Source organism: Dama dama, chromosome 26, assembly GCF_033118175.1.
Source record: "Dama dama isolate Ldn47 chromosome 26, ASM3311817v1, whole genome shotgun sequence".
NCBI classification, from domain to species: Eukaryota; Metazoa; Chordata; class Mammalia; order Artiodactyla; family Cervidae; genus Dama; species Dama dama.
The window spans coordinates 51,679,263-51,704,268 of record NC_083706.1 but is presented as its reverse complement, the minus strand read 5'-3'; the positions used below and the strand labels follow the sequence as shown (position 1 = coordinate 51,704,268).

At 40.5% G+C, this 25,006-nt stretch overlaps 1 protein-coding gene across 1 annotated transcript in view; it reads left to right on the top strand.

Annotated features, from left to right (window-relative positions):
- PRKN (parkin RBR E3 ubiquitin protein ligase) overlaps positions 1-25,006 on the top strand; it is a 1,218,605-nt gene that overhangs the window by 377,702 nt on the left and 815,897 nt on the right. The window lies entirely within an intron of this gene.

Here is a 25,006-nt window from a genome sequence, read left to right as displayed (position 1 = left end):
TTTGTATAAATTTTTCAAAGTAGCAATCAAGAAAAGCCCCTTCTAGCATTTGTGTGTGTGTGTGATGAAGAAATGTTTGGATGAGATTGCTGGATTAGATACCACACTGGTTAATAAATTTTCCTCTCTGGAGTTGCCTATTACACTGGACAGCAATTATGACCATGTGAATGGGACTCCGTTTGCCAGGTACCAGACTCGTTTTCTTGTGATGGCCTTGTAGGTATTGGCTATAAGTATAAAATCAGTTATTATCCCTTAATTGTGTGCTATCATGCAATAGCATGGTGAAGTGGAAATTCTTCTCAAATAACATTCTCAATGCATACCCTTCGTTACACAATCAATTTGCGCAATTATATCCTGGTAAGATGAGAAGAAATTTTTATCAAACCTATGCAAATAACTGTGTTGCCATGGAAAGTAAAAAGGTTCAGTAAAGGTATTTTTTTTCTGAAACTTGTGAACCAGTGAAAATCAGATACTATTTATAAATGTTTCAGTTCAGTAAACAAAGTCATAGTCTACTAAGTTAAAAGTGAGATAAATGAAGAAGAAAAGGATCTTAATATGTCCATTAAGAAAGAATTGTAAAGGCAGTGCAAGTAACATTAACAATAAGTAGCCATAAGTAAATGTTTGAAATAACTAAAGTTGACATTAAATTGACATAAATCAAATATAGAAGCATTCTATATCATATAAGGAGAAGGTAATGGCACCCCACTCCAGTACTCTTGCCTGGAAAATCCCATGGAAGGGGGAGCCTGGTGGGCTGCCTTCTATGGGGTGGCACAGAGTCGGCCACAACTGAAGTGACTTTGCAGCAGCAGCAGATCATATAAAACTTAAGAACCATAAGAATATGAACTTAAAATTATACCTATGTATCAATGCTTTTGTATTCAGTCTAAATAGAAATTATCCCACTGCCTAAATATTATTCATTAAATAGTTTGATTTAATATTAATCCAAGTTTTTAAGTTATATGAGGATCTAAGAACTTTATTTTGGGTAACACACTATAAAACATAATTGTTATAAAACACTTATTGGAATCATGACCCAATCTAGTCTAATTCAAATGCATCAGAGTATATTTTTAATGAACATAAATATCATGTAATGTTAGATTAATTAATCAATAAATCATTATGAGAAGTATAGGGCATTCAGATTAACTACTCTCTTCATAGAAAACCAAGACCTAGCTTTTTATAAAATATAAAAATCTTATCCCATATTTCAAGCTGATATATCTAAGAATAGAGATGTTTTTCTTAAATACAAATTATTGAAACAATCCAAATGTCCACAGACTCACCTTAATTGTGTGAACTTGAATCCTTCAGATATTCCTCGGCTAGTATTTCCTGTTGTGGTTGTTTAGTCACTACATTATATCCGACACTTTGTGACCCAATGGATTGTAGCCCACCAGGCTCCTCTGTCCATGGGATTTCCCAGGCAAGAATACTGGTGTGGGCTGCCATTTCCTTCTCCAGGAAATCTTCCAGACCCAGGGATAGAATCTGCATTGGCAGGTGGATTGTTTACCGCTGAGCCTCCAGGGAAGCCCAGTGTTTTCTATAAAAAGGATTTTTTCTTTTTAATGTCTAGCACGTTCAAAGTATTCAAAGTTCACTTTCTTTACTCTTTTGTGAATATTGTGAATATTTCATTTGTATAGGTACTTGTATCCTTAAACCAATCAGATACAAACATCTGTAATTCATGAGACATAATAATTTATTAATCACATTTGGTAGCAGGCAAACATCCCACACCTGACAAGAGGCAGAGAGCTCTCTGAATCACAGATATGTGGACACACAGCCCCAAAGAGGATTCATAGTTTCAATCCAACAACTTTAGTAACAGGCCAAAAGTAAACATAGAACCATGAAATTTACCAGTCCAGATTTCAGAGAACTCTTTTCTTTCCCAGCAAGTTAAAAGCTTTTTAATTGATATGAGGTCACAGGTAGGAAAATAAGCAAAAAAAAAAAAAAGACCTGCGGTGGCTCAGTGGTAAAGAATCCGCCTGCAATGCAGGAGTCACAGTAGACATGGGTTTGGTCCCTGGGTCAAGAAGATCCCCTGGAGGAAGAAACAGCAACCTGTTCCAGAATTCATGCCTTAAAAAATTCCCATGGACAGAGGAGCTTGGTGGGCTACAGCCCATGGGGTCGCAAAGGTCAGACAAAATACTGGAGCTTCAGTTTTGGCATCAGTCCTTCCAATGAATATTCAGGGTTAATTTCATTTAGGATTGACTGGTTTGATCTCCTTGCAGTCCAGGGACTCTCAAGAATCTTCTCCTGCACCACGACTGGAAGGCCTCAATTTTTTGGCACTCAGCCTTGTTGATGATCCAACTCTCACATCCGTATATGACTACTAGAAAAACCATAGCTCTGACTATATGGACATTTGTGGGCAAAGGGATGTCTTTGCTTTTTGATACGCTGTCTAGATTTCTCATAGCTTTCCTTCCTAACAGCAAGCATACTTTAACTTTGTGGCTGTAGTCACTGTCCACAGTGATTTTGGAGCCCAAGAAAATAAAATCTGTCCCTGTTTCCACTTTTTCCCCGTCTATTTGCCATGAAATGATGGGACTGGATGCCATGATCTTTGTTTTTGGAATGTTGAGTTTTAAACCAGCTTTTTCACTCTCTTCTTTCACTCTCTTCATGAAGTTCTTTCGTTTCTCTTCGTTTTCTGCCATTAGAGTGGTATAATCTGCATAACTGAGGTTGGCGATATTTCTCCCAGACATCCTAGAGATTTTAGGTAGCTAGTTTAATGAAGACAAGTTAGAATAAGATTGCTTGGTTAGATACAAAATTTGTTAAGTTCTTACTGGGGAAGAGATAACATTTGGACCCATCTGTTCCATGGGACAGAAGTTCTTTGCATCTCTAATGGAAATAAAGTTAACTCCTACCCCTACAATGTTGTAAAATAATTCAAAGAATAGATTCCATAGCACTTAAGAAACAAAAAATTTCTCTTTGACCTAATTCCAAGTTTCATATATATATATTTTTAATATTGAGAAAGTGAAAGTAAAGCATTTCTATTAATGTGTGGTTTGTTACAGAGAATGATATTTTTCCCCACAAACCATTGCCCTAAATCCACTGGAGAGACTTTTTTTTTTTTACTTTTAATAGAATAACTAATATTTTTCTAGCACTTAATTTATAAAACTTTTACACGTATGTTATCTTACTTGATTTTTACTTGAAACATAATTATCATTCTGTCTTTTGCACAAAATCTGAGAGTAAAGAGAAATATTTTGTCCAAGATCCACTTCTAAAAGATGTTGAAACTAAGATTTAAACCAAAATCTTTGGTTCAAAATTCTATTCTCTTTGAATTCGATCCAAGTGTTCATGAGTACTTGATTTGGCCTGGTTTGTAAAATTAACACTCATGGTATACACTTTGATACAACAGCCACCTTATCCTGAAACCTTCAACAAATATCTCCATTTTTTATAAGATATCTGAGTAACGGTTTCCTAGCTTAAGGATGTCTACTTTTCATAGATTTGCCTTTGACATGAACACATGTACCAGTTGACAGGAAATGTGTAACAGCCATAGGAAAACCACTTTTCCATATGTTTGGAGTTAGTTAATGAGAAACTTTGTGATATGCATTTGTCAAGGAGTTATGTAATTGTTTCTCTCTTTTTTTGTTCAAACACAGTTTTATGAACCAGGCTTCCAAACCATTTTAGACATGTTTCTAAAACCTTTTTTTTTTTTCTGTCAGATTAGTTCCAGGTCATGAAAGACCATGTTGTATAACGCCATCTCTGTACTTTAACACAGTGTGAGATTGCTCTTGCCCAGGCCTGAACTGTCCCTGGCTTCTTAGTCATCACCTCTTTGAGAGTAGCATCACAGTGTGACCAGTGATCCATTCAAAGCAGCCTCCTGGATTTAAAGTACACTCACACTGTAGAATACAAACCTCTGTGGGCACACAGCGACGGAACCAGCCATGACAGAGTGCCAGTCCAGCACGCAGGTACTGTTGTTCACAGCCTGTTTTCAGGCTTCTCTAGAACACTGGATGCCAAATGTACACCACACAAGTATTTCTAAGAGCAACTGTTTTTCTTCAGTGTTGCTTTGATTTATAATAATTGGTCCAAAGGGAGCTATCTGGTTATAAGTGTTTTTACTCAGCTGTTTGACAGTCATTACCCGTAACTACAAATTATTGATGGATTGATAATGCAATGTATTCATGAATTATGTTCACAGTCCTCGGTGATTGGAGGGAATCAATAATTCTTAGAAAGATGGAAACAAACATTACCCTAGGGAATGATATCAGTTTGAATTGAATAGTAGCTCATCCTACTTCTTTTCCTGAGACTCAGATGTGGGATTAAGGGCTAGACAAAAACCTAAACACCCACCTTATAAACACAAGAAAGTTACACAAAAAATGCATATTAATTTTGCACGTATACTAGGCCTCTAGAAGGCTTATTTTTGAGAGTGTTAGAAAATGGTAGATGAAGGTGGTAGATAATTGAAACAGTCTAGATACTGTGTAACACAGACCTATTTAATATGTGTCTGATCCACTGAAACTTCAAATTGATAGGTAAATCAAAATTTAGCTGAAGAATTTTTTCCCCAAATAGCTACCCTTACACTTGAAGCCTAGTTTTAATACCCTTATACTTATAGCATTAGATTTATTTTTTTTAATATTTAACTTAGAATATTCTCCTGTTTTTCCTTTTGTTAACTAGAGAAGCATCTCAGTTGCCATTAGTAAGTCCTTGAACACACTTTGATGGCTTCTTATTAACCCTTGGAGACTGTGACGGCTATACAACCTCTTAGTTCTCAATGTGAAAATTTATATCCCCTCATGACCTTCCAGCAACAGCAGAGGGTGATTTTGTAAGACATTAGCATAATGAAACCTTTTCAATAAAGTGATAAATTGAGCCCATCTCAGAAAACAGAACACACACTTGGTAATTGATTGTAGTCATCGTCATGTGGAGGACCCCATTCATATCATATGCTTTGAACTCTGATGAGAACGTCACCTTCTCCTATACCCCGGAAGTTTGCAAGATTCACCTGGAAAAGAAATGTTTTCTTCAAATGGATCCAGGAGCACTTTGAGGAATAGTCATCATTATATGACATAATTACCTCTCATGAAAGTGTCTAATTTAGTTCCTGTTCTTAAGTCTCTTTCATGTAAATTGAAGTTGATGGTCTCATATACAAGGTAAGGGGCAGGGAGATGAGAGCAATGTGAGTTAGCTTTTGTCTGATGTAACTCAGAGATTTTTCATGGCCAGATAGGGAAAGTGTTTGTAGATGTGGATATGATCTTTTAATTCAGCAAAGCATTGTGAATATATTACCAGAAAATATTTCTGCATAAGCTAATAGTCGATTGATGTTTAAGAAGTGATTATATTTAGGTGACAACTCATTTATTTAAATATACTTCATAAAAGGTAAATACATAGTGAGATTTTATACAGGCATGGACTAATTAGAAAATAAATGGATACTTCATGAAAATTAGTATATTTTACTCTGTGGCTAGGAGATCACTTTAGACCTCTGCTTTCAGTAAGTACTAAACAACATTCTTAGTTTCACAGTTGAATTTCTCTTTTTGGTGCAAATATATTATAAGCATTAATATTGTGGGAAACTGCATTTTCATGATAAATACTGAAGAATCTTGCACCTGTTGGATTCATGAGAAATGAGGAAAAACTATCCAGCAATAAGATGATGACCTAATATGTTTGTGTATACATTTTGCTCTGAATCCTGGGAGGGTCAAAAATCAATTTATATCTACTTTTGTTTTCCTTCTCTTCTATGCGATTTCTTATTTTTAAAAATTTCTTTTGTAGCTTCTCATTTTAAATGCGGAAGTCTATTTTAGAGACATCCAAGGGCTATGCTATCAATAAATACATAAATGATTTTAGAGTGGAGACTGTCAAATTGTAGTTACTTGCGGGGGAAAATATGCAGGAAATTCAGCTTTTAAAAAATTCCTTCTAGAAAGAATTCTACTTTACTGAAACTAAATAAAATGTCACTGTCTAAATTGAAGAAAACCTGATGTATCTGTGTTATCTGTCAATTCATTATACTGACTCTATAGCTGTTGGGATAAAATAATAAAAGTCTTGATGAATTTCTTATATATCGTTTGTATATTTTATACACACACACACACACACACACACACACACACTGTAATGCTAAGTGGCATGCTGAATCATAGTTTCTTGACCAGGGATGGAACCAGCACCCTATGCATTGGGAGTACAGAGTCTTAACCAGAGGGATTGCCAGGGAGGTCCCTAAATTATACCTTTAATAGTTGGTGCAATTTAGTTACTATAATTCTTATAGAATTCTAAAGTGTCACAAACCTCTTAACAAAATCCAAATCCAGTTATATTTCTCTACATGATTGACTAAAATAGTGATGATAATGGTGACAGTAATTTTAAGGCCTAATAAAGGACAATTGGTAGAACAGAAGTAAAATACAGGGTGTGATGGACAAAATAATTTGTTAAGCTTTTTAACATTAACACATATTATCTACTTTCAGTTTTAAACATTGCAAGGAAATTCAAGTTAACACATAAAATTCTCTGCTGGAAAGTGAGAGATGGATATCAGTCCAAGTCTTTAATGTCTCTAAGGTCAGTGATCCTATCGCTTTTTATATGAGTCTCAACATATGATTTATTGAGTGACATTTCAGGGAAGACACTGGGCTTTTGAGGACTGATTTCGTTTCCCACTCTTGCCTTATTTTTAATGGTTCTCATCCTCAGCTTTAGTGTTTACCCTTTGTTGATAGTGGACGCAGTTAACACAGCCACCTGGTGACCTTCAGGGGCGTGGCTCCTGGCCTGAGATAAAGGAGTGGTGTCATATGGTTTTGCAAAATACTTCTCTGCTTTGCAAGATGATATTGTCACTTCCTCTCATTATTGTTTCTATTCCTGTTGATATATTAGAATGTGTTTTGCTCAGCGTATTTCTCTGATTTTAACAGAAACAAGCTAATTACTTCTAATCAGTGGGCAGCTATGAAAAATATAGCAGTTATTCAGTAATGCTTCTAAAGTTTTTCCAAAAGATAAAAATCTTAAAAATATTGTTGCCAATCCATAAGTAGAGTATAGAAGGAAATGAGTATAAATTCTTTGACGAACTTTTCCATGTCAATTTTTCTACTTAATAGTGTTATTTGCATACAATTCAAATAGTTAACTGAAATAACTGATTATATATGAGCATGTTATTCCAGACTCAGGAATTTATAAAAGCAAATATAGTGTACTTATCAACTGTTTTAATTTTGTTTTTTATATATAATTGTATTTTTCTCCTCTGGCTCTTTATTTAGAAGAACTCTGACTTACAAAGACACACTCCATAGGCTTAGTTAGCAAAGCCTTATTCCAAGTGTAGTGTAAAAAGTGGATGACAAGGATTAATTAGATGAGTTGGCCAATACAAATCTATAAAGTTCTTATCCTCCCCAAATACAAGTTGTGATGAGTCTTTGCCGCAATCCTCCGACCTGGCCTTGAGGCCCATGAGGGCAGGTTTGGGGAAGCAGTTCCCAGGATGTGGCCTTGGAAAGAGAAGTGGGCAAATGAATTGGAACTAACATCTGGGAGGCCCAAGATTTTGTTTTGCTTTGTTTTGTTTACTTTTATCATCTTAGAACGGGGCTCAGATGGTAAAGATTCTGCCTGCAATGAAGGAGACTGGGGTTCATTTCCTGGGCTAGGAGGATCCCCTGGAGAAGGGAATGGCAAACCACTCCAGTATTCTTGCCTGGAGAATTCCATGGACAAGGGAGATCTTGTAGGCTACAGTCCATGGGGTTGCAAAGATTCAGACGCTAATTTTATAACAGCTAAATTGCACAGAACAGTGATGGGATCCAAATGTCAAAGGGAGGCCTCTGAGGGAGGCAGTAGATGCCCATTCCTATTAATGGGCTTCTACCCCGTTCACTCCAGCAGGTCTGCAGTGTGAGGCCCCTGTAAGAACGGAAAAGGCTGCCGATTCAGACAGTGAAGAATCCGCCTGCAATGCAGGAGACTGGGGTTCCATCCTTGGGTCAGGGAGATCCCCTGGAGAAGGGCATGGCAACCCACTCCGGGATTCTTGTCTGGAGAATCCCATGGACAGAGGAGCCTCCAGGCCATAGTCCATGGGGTCACAGAGAATCAGACACAGCTGAATGACTGAACACATGCAGGTACTTATTTCATTACTTCGGACTTCATTCATCGCATGTGTAGAAATACTTACCTCTCTGCTTTACAGATGAATCATTGCATGTATAGAAGTACTTACCTCTGCTTTACAGATGAATCATTGCATGCATAGAAGTACTTACCTCTGCTTTACGGATGAATCATTGCATGCATAGAAGTACTTACCTCTGCTTTACAGATGAATCATTGCATGCATAGAAGTACTTACCTCTGCTTTACAGATGAATCATTGCATGCATAGAAGTACTTACCTCTCTGCTTTACAGATGAACTTACATAAGCAAGTTGGCACATTTGTAATGATTACAAATGACCTTTTCATTTGGCTGATAGGGATCCTGACAGAAGCACACCTAGAAGCCAGGGCTTCTGTTTCCTCCTTCCGGTCTCCTGTATCCCTTGTAGAATTTAATACATCTTTGCCTGGACAGCCTGGCCTTGGGCTCCCATGTCTTATGCCCCAGGGGCCAAGGAGGTCCTCTAGGTCTCGGGCCAGGGCTGCCTGCCTTGCTTCTGGCTTGACAGCCAGTACTTGCAAGCACCCGTTAATGAAATGCCACCCTTGATACTGAAATAAAATGACTATTTATGTATTGTGAAGCATCATCTGAATTTACTGGACACCTCACATTGAGAGTGAAAAAGACAACATGAATTCATCACTTTTTAAAATACTTGGGTCACTATTTCCTTATTGTTAAAATTCTCCTATGTAAAGATGGACTAGGATAAGCTGTCCTTCTCTACCCGCTTCCCGTGGTCTAGAGCTAAGGCAGAAACCATGTATTTCGGACAGACTAATTTCTTGACTCTGATCTTTCAACTGCATCTGTTATTGATAGGTAAGGCTCTTTTCATTCCTAACAAAATTTTCTTCAGAAAAGCACTGAAGCATCGCAAACATTTAACAGACCGCTGGAGATAGTGTGAACAAAGAAATTTCCATAATGTGAAAAGGTAAAAAGTGTGAAATGATTATGTAAATCATTTTTCCTTTGTGGGTACCTTGTTCTGTTGTTGTTAATATTGTTTCACTGACTTTTTTTAATGTGCTGGGTCTTGCCCTATGCTTTGTATAAATTTCTTTGGTGATTTAATTTTTTATTGTCTAATAATTTGCTAATTTCCTTGTATACGCCTTTTCTATTCCGAGCACGGTTTTTCTTCCAAATTCTAGAGGGAAACTTAGACAAAACTGAGAAACAGTGAAAACTCTTCTAACCTCTTAAGAAAGCATTCCTTGTAAATATTGTCAAATTAAAAAATGCATCCCCATTTAGTAAGGAGAGACTTTATTTGAAAGAGTTATTGATGAAATTGCAGTACGTCAGGAGGACTGCTACAATTGTATGACCGTTCTGACCAGAAGATCTACAAGCCGCTTAGGAGTTTGGAAGAAGAGATTTTCTTTTATAGAGATGAAGAGACAAGGCTAGAAAGAACTGGCTGACAAAGAAGGGTGAAGGTGAAAGTGAAGTCACTCAATCGTGTCCGACTCTTTGCGATCCCATGGACTGTAGCCCACCAGGCTCCTCCATCCATGGAATTTTCCAGGCAAGAGCACTGGAGTGGGTTGCCATTTCCTTCTCCAGGGGATCTTCAGGGGTAACTTTATAAGGACAGCAGATCAGACAGTAGTTTCAGGAGAGGCTGCTGACTTGGGCTGAGTGTGGGCCAGAGTTAGGGGCTTGAGGAAGAAGCTTGGTTGCTAAGCACTGTCTCCTGCTTGATCAGTGGGGACCGGCAGTTCAGATAATCATCTACGAGACAAAGAACAGGAAGTTGGAGGGCCCATGTCTTTCCTTGTCATCGATAATCAAGTGGGGATGCATCGTGGCTTGTATGGGGAAGGGTGGTTCCCCGCAGTGAGGTGTTCTCTGGAACAAAAAGGTGTGAGGGAAGTTTCTTAAATCTTCACTGTTTGCAGGAGCATGGAGCTTGGGTAAAATTCAGCCTTGTTAGTGTGGTCCTTATACATGTTATTCATGGGTAGTTACATCATTTGCCCATAATATCAGAAAGGGGAGGATGTATCATGCTTTTTTTAGGTATCACTCTAAACTATACAACATTCAGACAGTGTTCAACATTGCCTTCAGATGAGAATATTAATTGACTAAATAAAACCAGGCAACCTCATAGTTATGCAGCTGGGAACACATTCTGATTTCCAATTTACCCCTTGGTAATAAGACTTTTAAAAACATCCTGGAGGGTAGGATTTGGCAGTATGTTCTGGTATTTCATATTTGAAAAAATCAGTCAAATGCCAAATACCCCTTAACCCTCCGATTCAGCTATTTTCTTAGCACAAAATAACACACCTATCCTTTTATATCATTTTTTATAAGTGAAAGTGTTCGTCGCTCAGTTGTGTTCCATTCTTTAGGCCCCGTGGACTGTGGCCTGCCAGGCTCCTCTGTCCATGCAAATTTCCAGGCAAGAATACTAGCGTGGGTTGCCATTCCCTTCTCTGGGGGAATCTTCCCAACCCAGGGATTGAACCCATGTCTTCTGCATTGCAGGCAGATTCTTTACCATCTGAGCCACCACGGCCGCCCTTTTCACACACTTGCTCTCATTTCATTGACTTAACATGGGTAAAAAATCTAAGTGTTGCAGCAGAATCCCTAAGTAAGTTATCTACGGTGCTAAGTCTTACATAGAACTGATCATTGGCCCAGCCAGCTCTTCTTGCAGATGAGAAAACCGAGGCCTGGTCGTGACTGGTTTACTCCCATCACTGCAGCAGGACAGCGGGTCACTATACTACATCACATCAGTGGTTCCACCCCCTACCTTCTGGCCTCACTCATTCAGTCCAGCCCCAAACCCATGGCATATCTGTCCCTGGTTGATGCCCAGCGATCTCGCCCTTTGGTTTGAAAGAATACATATGCAGTACATACATAAATGCATATGCTTCACCTTAAAAATAAGCTTAGCTTTTTCTGTCACATGCAAATATTAGCCAATATTAGAGAAGAAGCATTTTAGTGTAGTATTAAAGACATTAAAAAAAATTGTTTCTTTAGCTAATGTTGAAATAGTAAGGTGGTTTTCAGTGTTTTTGCAGTATTTACATGACTGCCTGTCCGTAGGAGACTAAAATACTCCATCAAAGCATTTTGATGGAAGTTAGAAGTCTCCTTCTATTAGAAGTTAGAAGTCTTCTGTTAGAAATCTCCCTGCAGTGTTAAATCATTTTATCCCTATATCAGTGTTTTGCAAGGAAACATAATTAGTTGTTCATTAGTGCTCATGGTGATATTTATGCAGAGGAAAAATAAAGCATGCTTTTCTGCCACTATGTATTTTCCTTTTTACTCAGTTATCTACCATGACTTTGCTTTTTAAACCAAGCGTAGGTTTTTAAATTTAAGCTCTAACATTGATCTCTCTGATAATGAGCTACATCATAAATTCTCCAATCTGAATTGATTAATATTCTCCAGAGACTATAGTTTACACCCCACATTCTGTGCAGACACTGACATTGAGAATGTCCTTATCTCCGGGCATATGAGATCTTGTTGGGGTGTTTTCTTACTGGATTGTGGGGACCCCTGACCCCTGACAAACTTGTCAAAACCACTTTGATCTGGAAATCTCAAATAAAGTTGCAGAAGAGAGAAACAGAAATCATACAAAGCCATTTGCTAATATGTAAATGTTAAAAGTGAATGGTTCAATCTCAGTTCAGTTCAGTTCAGTCACTCAGTCATGTCCAACTCTGCAACCCCATGGACTGCAGCATGCCAGGCCTCCGTGTCCATCACCAACTGCTGGAGTTTACTCATGCTCATGTCCATTGAGTTGGTGATGCCATCCAACCATCTCCTCCCACCTTCAATCTTTCCCAGCATCAGCGTCTTTTCAAATGAGTCAGCTCTTCACATCAGGTGGCCAAAGTATTGGAGTTGCAGCTTCAGTATCAGTCCTTCCAATGAATATTCAGGACTGATTTCCTTTGGGATGGACTGGTTGGATCTCCTTGCAGTCCAAGGGACTCTCAAGAGTCTTCTCCAACACCACAGTTCAAAAGCATCAATTCTTCAGTGCTCAGCTTTCTTTATAGTCCAATTCTCACATCCATACATACTACTGGAAAAAAGCATAGTTATTGTCACGCTACTTATTTAACTTATATGCAGAGTACATCATGAGAAACGCTGGGCTGGATGAAGTACAAGGTAGAATCAAGATTGCCAGGAAAAATATCAATAACTTCAGATATGCAGATGACACCACCCTTATGGCAGAAAATGAAGAAGAACTAAAGAGCCTCTTGATGAAAGTGAAAGAGGAGAGTGAAAAAGTTGACTTAAAACTCAACATTCAGAAAACTAAGATCACAGCATCTGGTCCCATCACTTCATGTCAAATAGATGGGGAAGCAATGGAAACAGTGGCTGACTTTATTTTGGGGGGGCTCCAATATCACTGCAGAAAGTGACTTCAGCCATGAAATTAAAAGACCCTTTGCTTCTTGGAAGAAAAGTTATGACCAACCTAGACAGCGTATTAAAAGACAGAAACATTACTTTACCAACAAAGGTATGTCTAGTCAAAGCTATGGTTTAATCTCAACTTGGAGGCAAAGTGATGATTTTGTACCAAACTAGGGCTCCATTATCTGCCTGTGCATGAGGCTGTGAAAGGGTTAATCTGGTGATCCACTTTTCTCTGATACCCAACGGGCCCTTTGGTAAGCTCTGGTGTATTTAGTGAGGGTGGCTGGTGAGAGCCAAGGATGGGGTGGTGAGCAGCAGGAGCTGTCTCTCTGGGTCCGCAGCCCGCCCCGCAAGGCTTGGCCATCACTGCAGAAGAAAGGACCTGGGCGGGTCTGCACAGGCCCTCACACAGCCCCTGACCGGGCCCTTAGGATTCAGCAGAGGCGGCGACTTGGGGTCAGGAGTATTCTGACCATGGACAGAGAACTTTTCAAGTTCACTAAATCCTTGAGTAACCACTTGCCCACTCCTTATTCCTCTTAATCCTGAAATGAGTCCTCTCTCCTCTTGCTGTGAGAGCTAGGTCTTCTTCTGAAACCAAGCTAGAAATAGATTCTAGTTTGTTATGTGATTGTATGGGAGAGGGGCTTGGAGGAGCATGGACACGTGTATGTGTGTATATGTATGGTTGAGTCCTTTCGCTGTTGACCTGAAACTCCCACAACGCTGTTAGTTGGCTGTACCCCCATAGAAAATTAAAAAATTTAAATTTTGGGGAAAAAAAAGATTCTCAGGGGCCCTGAATATAACCTGGGTGGGAGGTGAAGGGTGTGAAAGTCGTCAAGGTGACAACTTCCATCTCCATGGAGTTGTGTGTGACAGGTGGCACTGGACTGGCGTCCACACAATAGCCTGGTCCTGACCGTGACCATGGCCCCTCTTTGCTGCTGGGACTAGTGAAATCCCAGAGCACTGGTGCTTTGTGCAAAGGAGTATCTTTTCCTGTCTTACTCTCTCTTCTCTGGGAGAGATAGCCCAGAGAGATTGTTTGATTTTTTTGTTTGTTTGTTTTCAGTCTCTGAGATGCATTTAGTCACTTGGGACAGTGGTTAATGTGATCAAGTGAGGTTCTCTGGCTTATGAATGAAGAAGTATTACCTTAATTTCATCATATAGAAACCATGGCATGCTTAATACTAAGTGAGTGGATGGAGTTTCCACACAGGAGTAGTTTTTCTGGGGACCACACTGTGAGCAGGGCTGTTATTTTCTCACACGATGGGAAACAGCGTCAGCCATTCTGGACACACATCGGGACGCAGTTGTTCTTGTCTCTGACTTGCCAGGATTCGCTCCCACGTCACATAACTTTCTTACAGTTGTGAGCATAAATAAGAAGCATTTCCTCATCTTCATTGGCTTTGGGGAATTAGAGGAAACATGTAACACTGCTGTTAAATTTCTTCTCAAGGTCTTCTCCACTTTAAAATGTACGTTTTTCTGTTAAGACTTAACTGTATCGTTTTAAAATCCAGGTGTAATACCAATATTCTTTAGAACACTGGGGCAATGAATTAGGTTTTCCTTTTTTAAAAATAAGCTTTCTCCATAAGCTATCAGAGATGTTACTATTTGAATGGGAATTTATGGTCAATGAGAAAGCCTACATGGAGAGTGTCTGGGGTGGGGTCAGTGTCTGTATACGTGGCTGATATCTCAGCACTCTTAATATTTTATTTGGAAGCTCATTTGGCTTGTGGTAGAAGAGGGATAGATGAAGGGAGTGTATGTCTTTAATTTTTCCAGGGAAGAATGAATTTTCCTTTGCTTATTGAGAAAGCCGATAACGTGTCTGGAAATTCTCCAGCATCTATAGCATAATAATTGGGTAGGAATGGTCAAGTTGTGGATTTACCTCATATTGGGAAAGGATAGGTGTGAATTCACTATTTTATTAAAAAAAAAAATTCTGACAGGGGAAGAAAACCAGAACGTTACAATAGAGATGTAAAATCATTTTCAGGTGGTATGCATAGAATTTTTATAAAGTACTGCTTCAAAGAGAAATGGAAACCTTCTTATTCACTGTGAATTGGTTTTCCTGGTACAAGATAGGAGCAGTGAATTAACAGGAATGGTTTCTTGTGGAATGCAGGTGACTGGCAGCAAGCCAGAATGTGACTCTAGTATAGACCGTTACTAGATTTCTGTGACCCTTCTCCATTATACACTTCCATTGAGTAGATTCCTATCTTCAAGCTCTATATACCATTCTGTATTAAAACATGATCAAGTTAAACTTGAAGTCAGTAGACTGGTCCTGGGGGATATGTGGTTCAGACTAGCAGTCCCTGATGAGCAATATTAAAATTGTGATGATCACACTCAATGGACATGGAGCAATTTAGGAAGTTGGTTATCTGTCAAGTGCTTTTCTCTTGTCCCTTTTCCTGGCTCCTACTAAACTGCACCCAGCTGATTTCCAGCAGTCTCTCATGAATTTTGTCTGTCTTCCAAGATTATTGCAGAGTTCAGAGTTAAAACTGATGAGGCATCCTCTGCAGAGCAGAAAGATGGCAGGAGCTTTCAATTCCAAGAAGGTATCCTTCTTTCCACATGTTTCGGCAGATATTTCCAGCCAGAGAGATGACTTGGAATAAACCAAATGCATCCGGGCACATCCTGCTCTGTGAACATATGCCGTTGTCAAAGCTACTTCTAAGTTTATGGTCAGCAGATGCACACATCCAGTTGAGTCTTGAATTCACTGGTCCCAGATTTACGTGTGATGCTTAAGTAAGACATCACTGTTGTTCAGTTGCTAAGTCATGTCCAACTCTTTGCATCCCCATGGACTGCAGCACACCAGGCTTCCCTATTCTTCACCACCTCCTGGAGTTTGCCCAGATTCATGTCCACTGAGTTGGTGATGCTGTCTAGTCATCTCATTCTCTGCTGCCCTCTTCTCCTCCTGCCTTTGATCTTTCCCAGCATCAGGGTCTTTTCCAAAGAGTCAGTGCTCCACATAAGATGGCCAAAAACCCGGAGCTTCAGCATCAGTCCTTCCAGTGAATATTCAAGGTTGATTTTCTTTAAGATTGACTGGTTTGATCTCCTTGCAGTCCAAGGGACTCTCAAGAGTCTTCTCCAGCACCACAATTTGAAGTATGACATACGCATATGCATACTGGATTAAAACTACCAAGCCTGCTATTCACAGTCATGTATATTTGTGCATCACTTTATATTACGATAATAGATTTTCAGAATTGTTTATACCATAGCCTGTGAAAAAGTATGTACATTCATTAACATTTTCTCCAATCGTCTCATCTGTGCCAGCATGGATCAAAGTGCTTAGAAATAATCTTAAACAATACAAATAGAAATCGTTCTATAAGAAGCTGACAGTGCAGTGAGAAGTCAGTAAACAAAGTAAATATATTAATACACACACACACATACACACACACACACATATATATATATATAAAACACACACATATATATACACCTATATGTAATTTGAGGTGATGTTGAGTGCACAAAGAAATGTAAAATACGTTGGATGGCTAGAGAGTGAGGTGGAAACAAACTTCTCCAAAAAGGGTGGTGTCTCTAAGCAGAGCTGTAAGTGTGTTTAGGGAAGCAGCTCGCAGTGCTGAGAGGAATCGCATAGAGGGAATGCCAAGTGCAAAGGCTGAGTGAGAGTATTGAGTGTGGTACTGTTGTTCACTCAGTCACGCCTGACTCCTTGTGACCCCGTGGACTCTAGCCCACCAGGCTCCCCTGTCCAGGGGACTCTTCAGGCAAGAATACCAGAGTGTGTTGCCAATTCCTTCTCCAGGGCATCTTCCTGACCCAGGGATCAAGCCTCCTCCCCTGGCAGGTGGTTCCCTCACCCCGGAGGCACTGGGGAAGCCCATGTGTAGGCATGAGCATAGTATAGTCCAGAGCTTAATTCCAGAACTTCTCAGATTAAACTGCAGGCTGATCCGGGGTACATCTTGATGGGATACCCATGTTCCTCTGCCTTTATTGTTAAGGCTCCAGTCCTGTTTTGTGTCTTTGTTTACGTTAATCGATGACAGGTCAGGTAAAGAACCCACCTGCCAATGCAGGAGATATAAGAGATGCAGGTTTGATCATGAGCACACACACACACAAAAAAAAGATACTGTGGCTGGATCAGGTGCCAGGCGTGAGCTTGGAGAGGCAAGATAAGGTCGTATCCTGACGGGCTGTGTAAAGAATGTGGGTGTGAGGCCGTCCAAGCATACTGAGAAGGAGCCGTGGGGTCTGATTTATGTCTCTAAGAGACTCCTCCACTCTCAGATGGAAAAGTGGCCTGGTCAGGGAGACATGGAAGGAGCAGAAGCATTCTTGAGTATCAAGGGAAGACATGGCGGTACCTTAGATTAGGGTTATACATCCTTGGATGTATAGGTGAGAAGTGTCCTGATTCGCAAGAGAGTTTGAAGATAGCTTGTATCTATCTTGGACTGAGTATGATAGAGATAGAGGAATTTAGGATGGTTAATAGGGATTTATCTTAAACACGTAGGTTATGGTGGTGTCCTTTTTTTTATGATGGGTAAGACTGTGGAGAAGCAGGCTTTGTGGAAATAATCATGAGTGCTAATTTGGACATATTAATTTTGAGATGCTAATGAGTGCACATGAGCCACAGAGGTCATTTGTTGTGTGAATATGGAGCTCAAAGTGGGAAATATAAATTTGGCACAAATCATAGAGTAGATATTCAAAATCATGGCCCTGGAGAAGATCAAATAGTGACTATAGAGAGAAAAAACAAGAGGTCCAGGGACTGGACCATAGCGCCTCTGAATATTTACAGATTAATGAAGAATCGAACATGAAATATTGTGATGGAGATGCTTGGGGTGCACACAGAGTCCTAATTGCCGGCTTCTGTGACTGGAGGATCTTTCCCTAGTGACTGCTCCTGATTCTGTAAAATCTAGAAGGATTTGAAAAACCAGAACCGTGCAAGTTCTTTAAGAAGGCTGGAAATGATGCTTGTAAACCAACAAATAAAGTACAATACTGGGCTAGCCTAGGCAATTAAGCAGAGCTAATTTTCATGTTTTCAGCTCATTTAAAAATGATTTTCATAAGCTTTGAATAGCTCTTTGAAGATATTTATAACTTCAATGAGTTCACATATTTATCAGGCATTAATTTCAAACCATTTAACTATCTTTCAGCAAAGTGAGAGATCAATGGGCTAAAAGATTTTCCCTTGAATTTCTTGTTTTCCATTTTAATGAATCATAACTTTATGTCAAATTTTTAAATGAAAATTCACATTCATGCAGATAACACATTCCATGGCCATCATTACCGATATTTATCACTTATGAAGAGTAAAGGGTAATCTCCAGCCCCACATGTACTTGCAGATGGTCAGTAGTAGTATCAGTGACTCATTTATGCTTTAGATCGCAAATGTAGTCTTCTAAATTCCTATTTCCAACAAAATATGTTTTACAGAATCAGTTCCACTGCCCTTATGATAAGTTTTATAGATACTTTCATTTGAGTTTGGTGATTTTGTGACTTTTGCATTTGAAGAAGAATATGTCTATCAAAAGATATAGTTTCTTTTTTTTTTTGCAATAAAATATGGTATTTCATTTTTACTACATGACATCCTTAGTCATAAATGAGTTCTCAGAAACCAGTAACAGACATTAATATGCCCAGGGAAATGAAAAAAAAAAAGAAATAACAGAAGGGAGTGTTAAGGATTACGCATATATGAAGATGAGTGAGCTGAACAATAACAGAAGAAAAGCAATTTCTTTGTAATATCATATTGCGAAAGATTAAAAATGTGGCATTTGTAGAATTTTAGGAAATATACCCACATAAACACTGGTGGGTAAGATGGGTGAAGCCTTGTCTATATAGTAGGCCTGCTCAGTCTCTTCAGTCGTGTCTGACTCTTTGTGACCCCAGGGACTGTGGCCCGCCAGGCTCCCCTTTCCTTGGGATTCTCCAGGCAGGAATACAGAAGGGGGTTGCCATGTCCTCCTCCAGGAGATCTTCCCGACCCAGGGATTGATCCCGCGTCTCTTATGTCTCCTGCGCTGGCAGGCCGATTCTCTACCACTAGTGCCACCTGGTAAGCCCTATCTAGTAGTAGAAAATCTATTCAATTTTGACTCAAAACTGTAAATTTTGGTTATCCTTAGTCCTCACTGTTCCAAGATATACTTTCTTAAATAGAAATAAAGATGAAAGACATCTCATTTGTGAAATGGTCAGTCTCTCCTGCACTGAAATTTTGCTTCATATTCAACTCCTTGGATGGACTCAGGAGTGAAGTTTCCATAACTTTGATTTGGAGAATCCTGCCAATACTAATATATTTGGATTTTACTCATTCACAGTTGAATATGTTAAAATAACCCTCATAATAAATCATTTACTTCCAGCCAAGTTACTAAGTATTTTGTCTGCTTGAACAGAACTACTTTAAAAAAAAACAAACAAACGAAAAACTAGCACCTCTGAGACTGTTTTTCTGGACTTCATTAATGCAGTTCTGACATATTGATGTATTCCTGCTGCAAGTTCTCCTATAGACACACACTGGTAGTTGTTAGTTTAGTCGATAAGCGGTGTGTGACTCTGTGACCCTATGGACTGCAGCCCTCCCGGCTCTTCTGTCCATGGGATTTCCCAGGCAAGAATACTGGAGTGGTTGCCATTTCCTCCTCCAGGGCATCTTCCGGATCCAGGGATCGAACCCACGTCTCCTGCATTGGCAGGTGGATTCCTTACCACTGAGCCACCAGGGAAGCCATAGGTATAATCTCAGGCTTTCTAAGAGGGCTTCCTGTAGGGACACCAAGGATTCTGATAACACTCTCACTACCTCTGACTAAGTAGGTAATTTTGCTTCTGCCTTTATATGTCATTTTGGGAATGAGAATGATGGGAGTCCAAAGTTTTTCCCCTACCATGTTTTCCAGTTAAAGAGCAAGAAGAGTAAGATAAAGTAACGTAAAATCTGACATTAGTCCTTTGTGCTTTAAGGCAGAGGTCAAGTGCAAAGTGAAAAATCAACACTATGATTTCATCATTTGGGGCTCACGTATTTGAACCATTTGTAAAGTCAAACTGAATTGTTTGTGGGTTTTAAATTTATTCATCATTTACAGAGTGTTTTACATTATAACACTAGCTGGATGTGTTTTGGGTTTTGAAAGCCCATGATTTTCAGCAACTGGTTTCTAAAGGATGTAGAAAGGGTAGGGGAAATATACTGAGTTATTCCAGATAATGAAAACCAAGAGAAAATATTCAGTGGCCTGGTTCACTGCATTAAGAGGGAAAAAAATCATATTTTTAGAAAGTTGCTGAGCTAAAAGTGAACCAACTAGTCAGTGACTGAAGAGAGTGGATGCAAGCAGAACTAACATGCACTGAAATTCAGACTTCTGTATAGAAGAACTGTTCTCCCTGCTGAAATACACAGCTATGTAGAAGGTTGTATGTTTATATCATACATTATTATATTACTGCAGTGTGTTATTATTATTGCATGTATTATTGCAATGTATTATTGCAGTGATTAAGTAACACAGATAAGGTGGATGTAGTGGTAAAAGAATCTGCCTGCCAATGCAGGAGAAGCACGAGACGCAGGGTCCATCCCTGGGTCGGGAAGATCCCATGAAGGAGGAAATGGGAATCCACCCCATATACTTGCCTATAAAATCCCATGGACAGAGGAATCTGGCGGTCTGTAGTCCATGGGGTCTCAAAGAGTCAGGCACAACTGAATGACTAAACACACACACACACACAGAGATAGGTAACCTGTTCATTCACTGTTCTCTGTCTCCTGTCTGGGCTGGAAAGGCTGGGCGAGCTGGGGATTCGGATGGTGCAGGTAGCCGGTCCCCTGAGTCCTTTCACTGGGCACCAGGGGACTCTGCATCCTGTCCTCAGCTCTAGGGCTTCCTCACCAGCTGCAGCGTGTGCCAGTGGGGAAACGAGGCTGGGCTTGATTTTGAAGTTCTGACTTAACTAGAGCCCATGGGAGAAGTGGTGAGTCAGGCTTGACCAGGAATTAGCAGGCTGGAGTTAATCTTCTTATTCTTGTTAGTCTCCCATCTCTTCATTTTTTCCCCCCTCCCCGTTTTATTTCCTTTGTGTGTTTATTTCGTTTAGCTTGCCAGTCTTCTCTGTCTATGGGATTTCCCAGGCAAGAATACTGGAGTAGGTTGCCCTTTCTATCTCCAGGGGATCTTCCCAACCCAGGGATGGAACCCAGGTCTCCGGCATTGCAGGCAGATTCTTTACCACTGAACCACCAGGGAGTGAAGTGAAGTGAAGTGAAGTGAAAGGCACTCAGTCATGTCCGACTCTTTGCCACTCCATGGACTGTACAGTCCATGGAATTCTCCAGGCCAAAATACTGGAGTGGGTAGCCTTTCCCTTCTCCAGGGGATCTTCCCAACCTAGGGATCCAACCCAGGTCTCCCACGTTGCAGGCAGATTCTTTACCAGCTGAGCCATAGGGAATCCCTGCAAACAAAAGGAAAGAAAAATTAAACAACAAACCCTCCCACACTCCACACTCCTCTCCCGAATTTCTCCCAAGTTTCTGTAAGTTGACCCAAGTAACCCTGTTGCTGATGACTGTTTTCATATTGGCATTATAATGCCAGTGGGGAAGGTCTGGGCCCCTCACCTTCCTGAGAGGCACCCAGGAGGGGCTCCCTGACGGCTCATCAATTTGAAAATCTGCCTGCCGGTGCAGGAGACCCAGGAGGTGGAGGTTCGATCCCTGGGTCAGGAAGATCCTCTGGAGGAGGAAGTGACAAACCACTCCAGTTCTCTTGCCTGAACAATTCCATGGACAGAGGATTCTGGCGGGCTACCGTCCGCGGGGTCGCAGAGAGTCAGATGTGCCTCAGTACCAGGAAGGGCCCAGCACAGCCTGGAAGCAGGCTTCTCGGGCCTCTGTCCCGCGTGGCTCTCCCCAGCGTTCACATTCCTCCTCTCAGGTCTGCTGCTGACTCTTTCTCCTCAAGTCCTTTCTAAGTGCCCGGTTTTTCCTGGTTTTATATTTTTCGCGTCTCTTGATGCCATCTCCCCAATTCCTAAACAGCTGTTGTTCAGTCGCTCAGATGTGTCTGACTCTTTTCCACCCCATGGACTGCGGCCCACGAGGCTTCTCTGTCCTTCACCAACTCTTGGAGCTTGTTCAAACTCATCTCCCTGATGCCATCCAACCATCCCATCCTCTGTCGTCCCCTTCTCCTCCCGTCTTCTATCTCTCCCAGCATCAGGGTCTTTTCTAATGAGTCAGTTCTTCACATCAGGTGGCCAAAGAATTGGAGTTTCAGCTTCAGCATCAGTCCTTCCAATGAATATTCAGGACTGATTTCCTTTAGGATGGACTGGTTGGATCTCCTTGCAGTCGAAGGGACTCTCAAGAGTCTTCTCCAACACCACAGTTCAAAATCATCAGTTCTTCAGTGCTCAGCTTTCTTTATTGTCCACCTCTCACATCCATACATGACTATTGAAAAAATCATAGTTTTGACTATATGGACCTTTGTCATATATATGTATGTGTCTGTGTGTATTCTTTTAGATTTTAGTCTTCACCAACCTATGAGATCAGTGTTTCCACTGCCGATAGAGTGATAGTCTTCAGTGAACGCTTTCGGATTCATGGTCTCTGAAGAGGAAGACTTAACTTCAGGACCAGGGACCAGGGACCAGGCTTGATCACTCAAGAGCTTTTGTGCAGCAGAGTTTTGTTAAAGTATGAAAAGGGACAGAGAAAGGTTCTGGCGTAGACATCAGAAGAGGGATGGAGAGTGCCCCCTTGCTAGTGTTAGCAAGGGAGTTATATGCTTTTTAAGTTAGTTATTACAATAAATCTTACTAGACCCACTCCCATAATTTACATTTTAAGATAACAGGATTAGCCAGAAGGTTTTCAGGAAGGAGAAACTGTCCTCAAGCAGGATACATTTGTTGTTATGTAATCCTTAGTACAGAGTTTAAACTGAGTTGTTTGTTTTGTAATCATAAGTTTGGGGCTTAAAGAAAAAGTTTTATGTCACTAAGACTAAGGAATATAGAGGGAAAAAAGATGTTTGTCCTTTCCTCCTCCTTGAGAATTCCAGACCCCTATCTCCACTTCAAGAGCCCCAGCCCCCTTTCTCCTCCTTGGGGACCCTGGACTTCTTACCAACCTGCTAGGGATTGACTCTCTGATGAGCAAATCAAGGCTCAGGGGGACGGGGTGCACTTGCCACTGATCACGTAGTGACAGAGACAGGGTCTGAATATGGTTCTCTCTGCATCGAGGCTCATGCTTTTTCCACTCACGAGCTTTCATGAAGAAAGTAGTGTCTTTAAAATATATGTGAGTGGAGTATTCCCATATTCATGATTACATAATTATTTAGCAATCTCTGGGTAGCATCAAACATTTTGTTCAAAGTGAGAACAGCACCCATGGAGCCTGTGGGCATGTCTACCTGACCACGTCATCCAAAGTGCATGTGGCATCAATGAGGGAAAGGAAGCTGAGTTTGCCTGTCTTCATACCGAATGATCAAAGCGCTCCTGTTCATAAATAGACACTAGGAAATCGTTATGTGTTTCATAACCCCTGGATCTACTTTTCTCTGATTTTCAGCATAATGAAGCCTGGAAAGTGTGTAAGAGGGAGTCTTAGAACAGATCTGTACAGAAGTCGGTGTCTCTGCTTTGATTGCCTTAACATGGCACCAGATTTGTGTGATTATCAGGCAGAAGGGAAATTCCTAGAGTGTGGGAGCCTGGGGGGGTTGCTCTGCAAATCTTCTGCGGACTGTGTGAACCCTCCCGGCAGCCCCGGGATGTAGGCGGGCTCCTCCTTTTGCTAGAAACCGCGGTGACCACATGTTTACCCCACATCATCCGTTCTGGAGAGGGGAGCAGATGTTCTATCCTCTTGTGCTTGACCCCAAAGAAGGTGCACATTCCCCCAGGGAGCCTGCTTGTTTTTCTGGTGTATTATGGGTTTATTTTGTTTGAAGTTGTGGTCTATTAGTGAGGACCTCGTCTGATTCCAAAAGTAGGGGTGAGGCCATGTGAGCAGGCGCTCAGAAGTAGACAGGGACAGATGGGAAGAGAGGACAGGGTGGCCGGGAGCTAGAGAGGGTGCCCAGGCCTTACCTGGAGCGAGTGCAGACCTGCAGACGGTGTCTTATTCACCCATTCCCAAGTGTTCCCTGGAGAGGGCCTTAGGTGTTATGCAATTTCAGTAACCTGACTTTTTTTTTTTTTGTCTTCAAAGACTAAATGTTGTTCTCTTTATTAAACATTTCAGGCTTCCTAAAACGGAGCCTCTCTCCTGCAGTCAAATATAAATACCAGGCCAGTGTGCAGTTCAGGGCTGGTATGTGTTTGTGCTGAGTCAGTCAATAATGCTGACTCTTTGTGACCCCATGGACTATAGTCCGCCAGGCTCCTTTGTCCATGACATTCCCCAGGCAAGAATTCTGGAGTGGGTTGCCATTTCCTGCTACAGGGGATCTTCTTGATCCAGGGGTCGAACCCATGTCTCTTGTGTTTCCTGCACTGGCAGCCAGGTTCTTTACCAACTGCACTGCCTGGGAAGCCCTCAATGACTGTTGGTGATTTCTGCTCAGACTGTTGTTTCTGTAGGAGTAAAGCAAAATGCTCACTGCCCAATCCAAGACGTCTTTCTAAGTAGACTTCTCCTTCAGTCCTTTTAAAGTTTAGGTATGTTCTTCATCAGTAATACACTTTGATATGTATTTTTATTCTTCTCATTCAATACTGTCGTAATGTTTTCTTTAAATCATCTGAATTTTTATGTTGCTTATATTTATATTAACTTAAACATTCATTCCTCCTACAGTCCATCTACTTTCAGATGAGATATTCTCAGTTCCTTCCAGAAGTAAGTTCTAAATGAGTGAGTGAAAAATCCCTTTGTTTCATACACTGCTGAGTGACAACATGTTCAAATATTGCTTTAAAAAATAGTCGATATTTATTATTATAAGTAATGATGCATTATTTTATTACATATGTGACTTGAGATATAACATTATATCGAACCAAAGGTTAATTTTTTTCAGAAAGAACACATGCAAGCAAAACATGAAGACTCACCAGAGTTTATTATTTCAAGACTAATTAAAAAA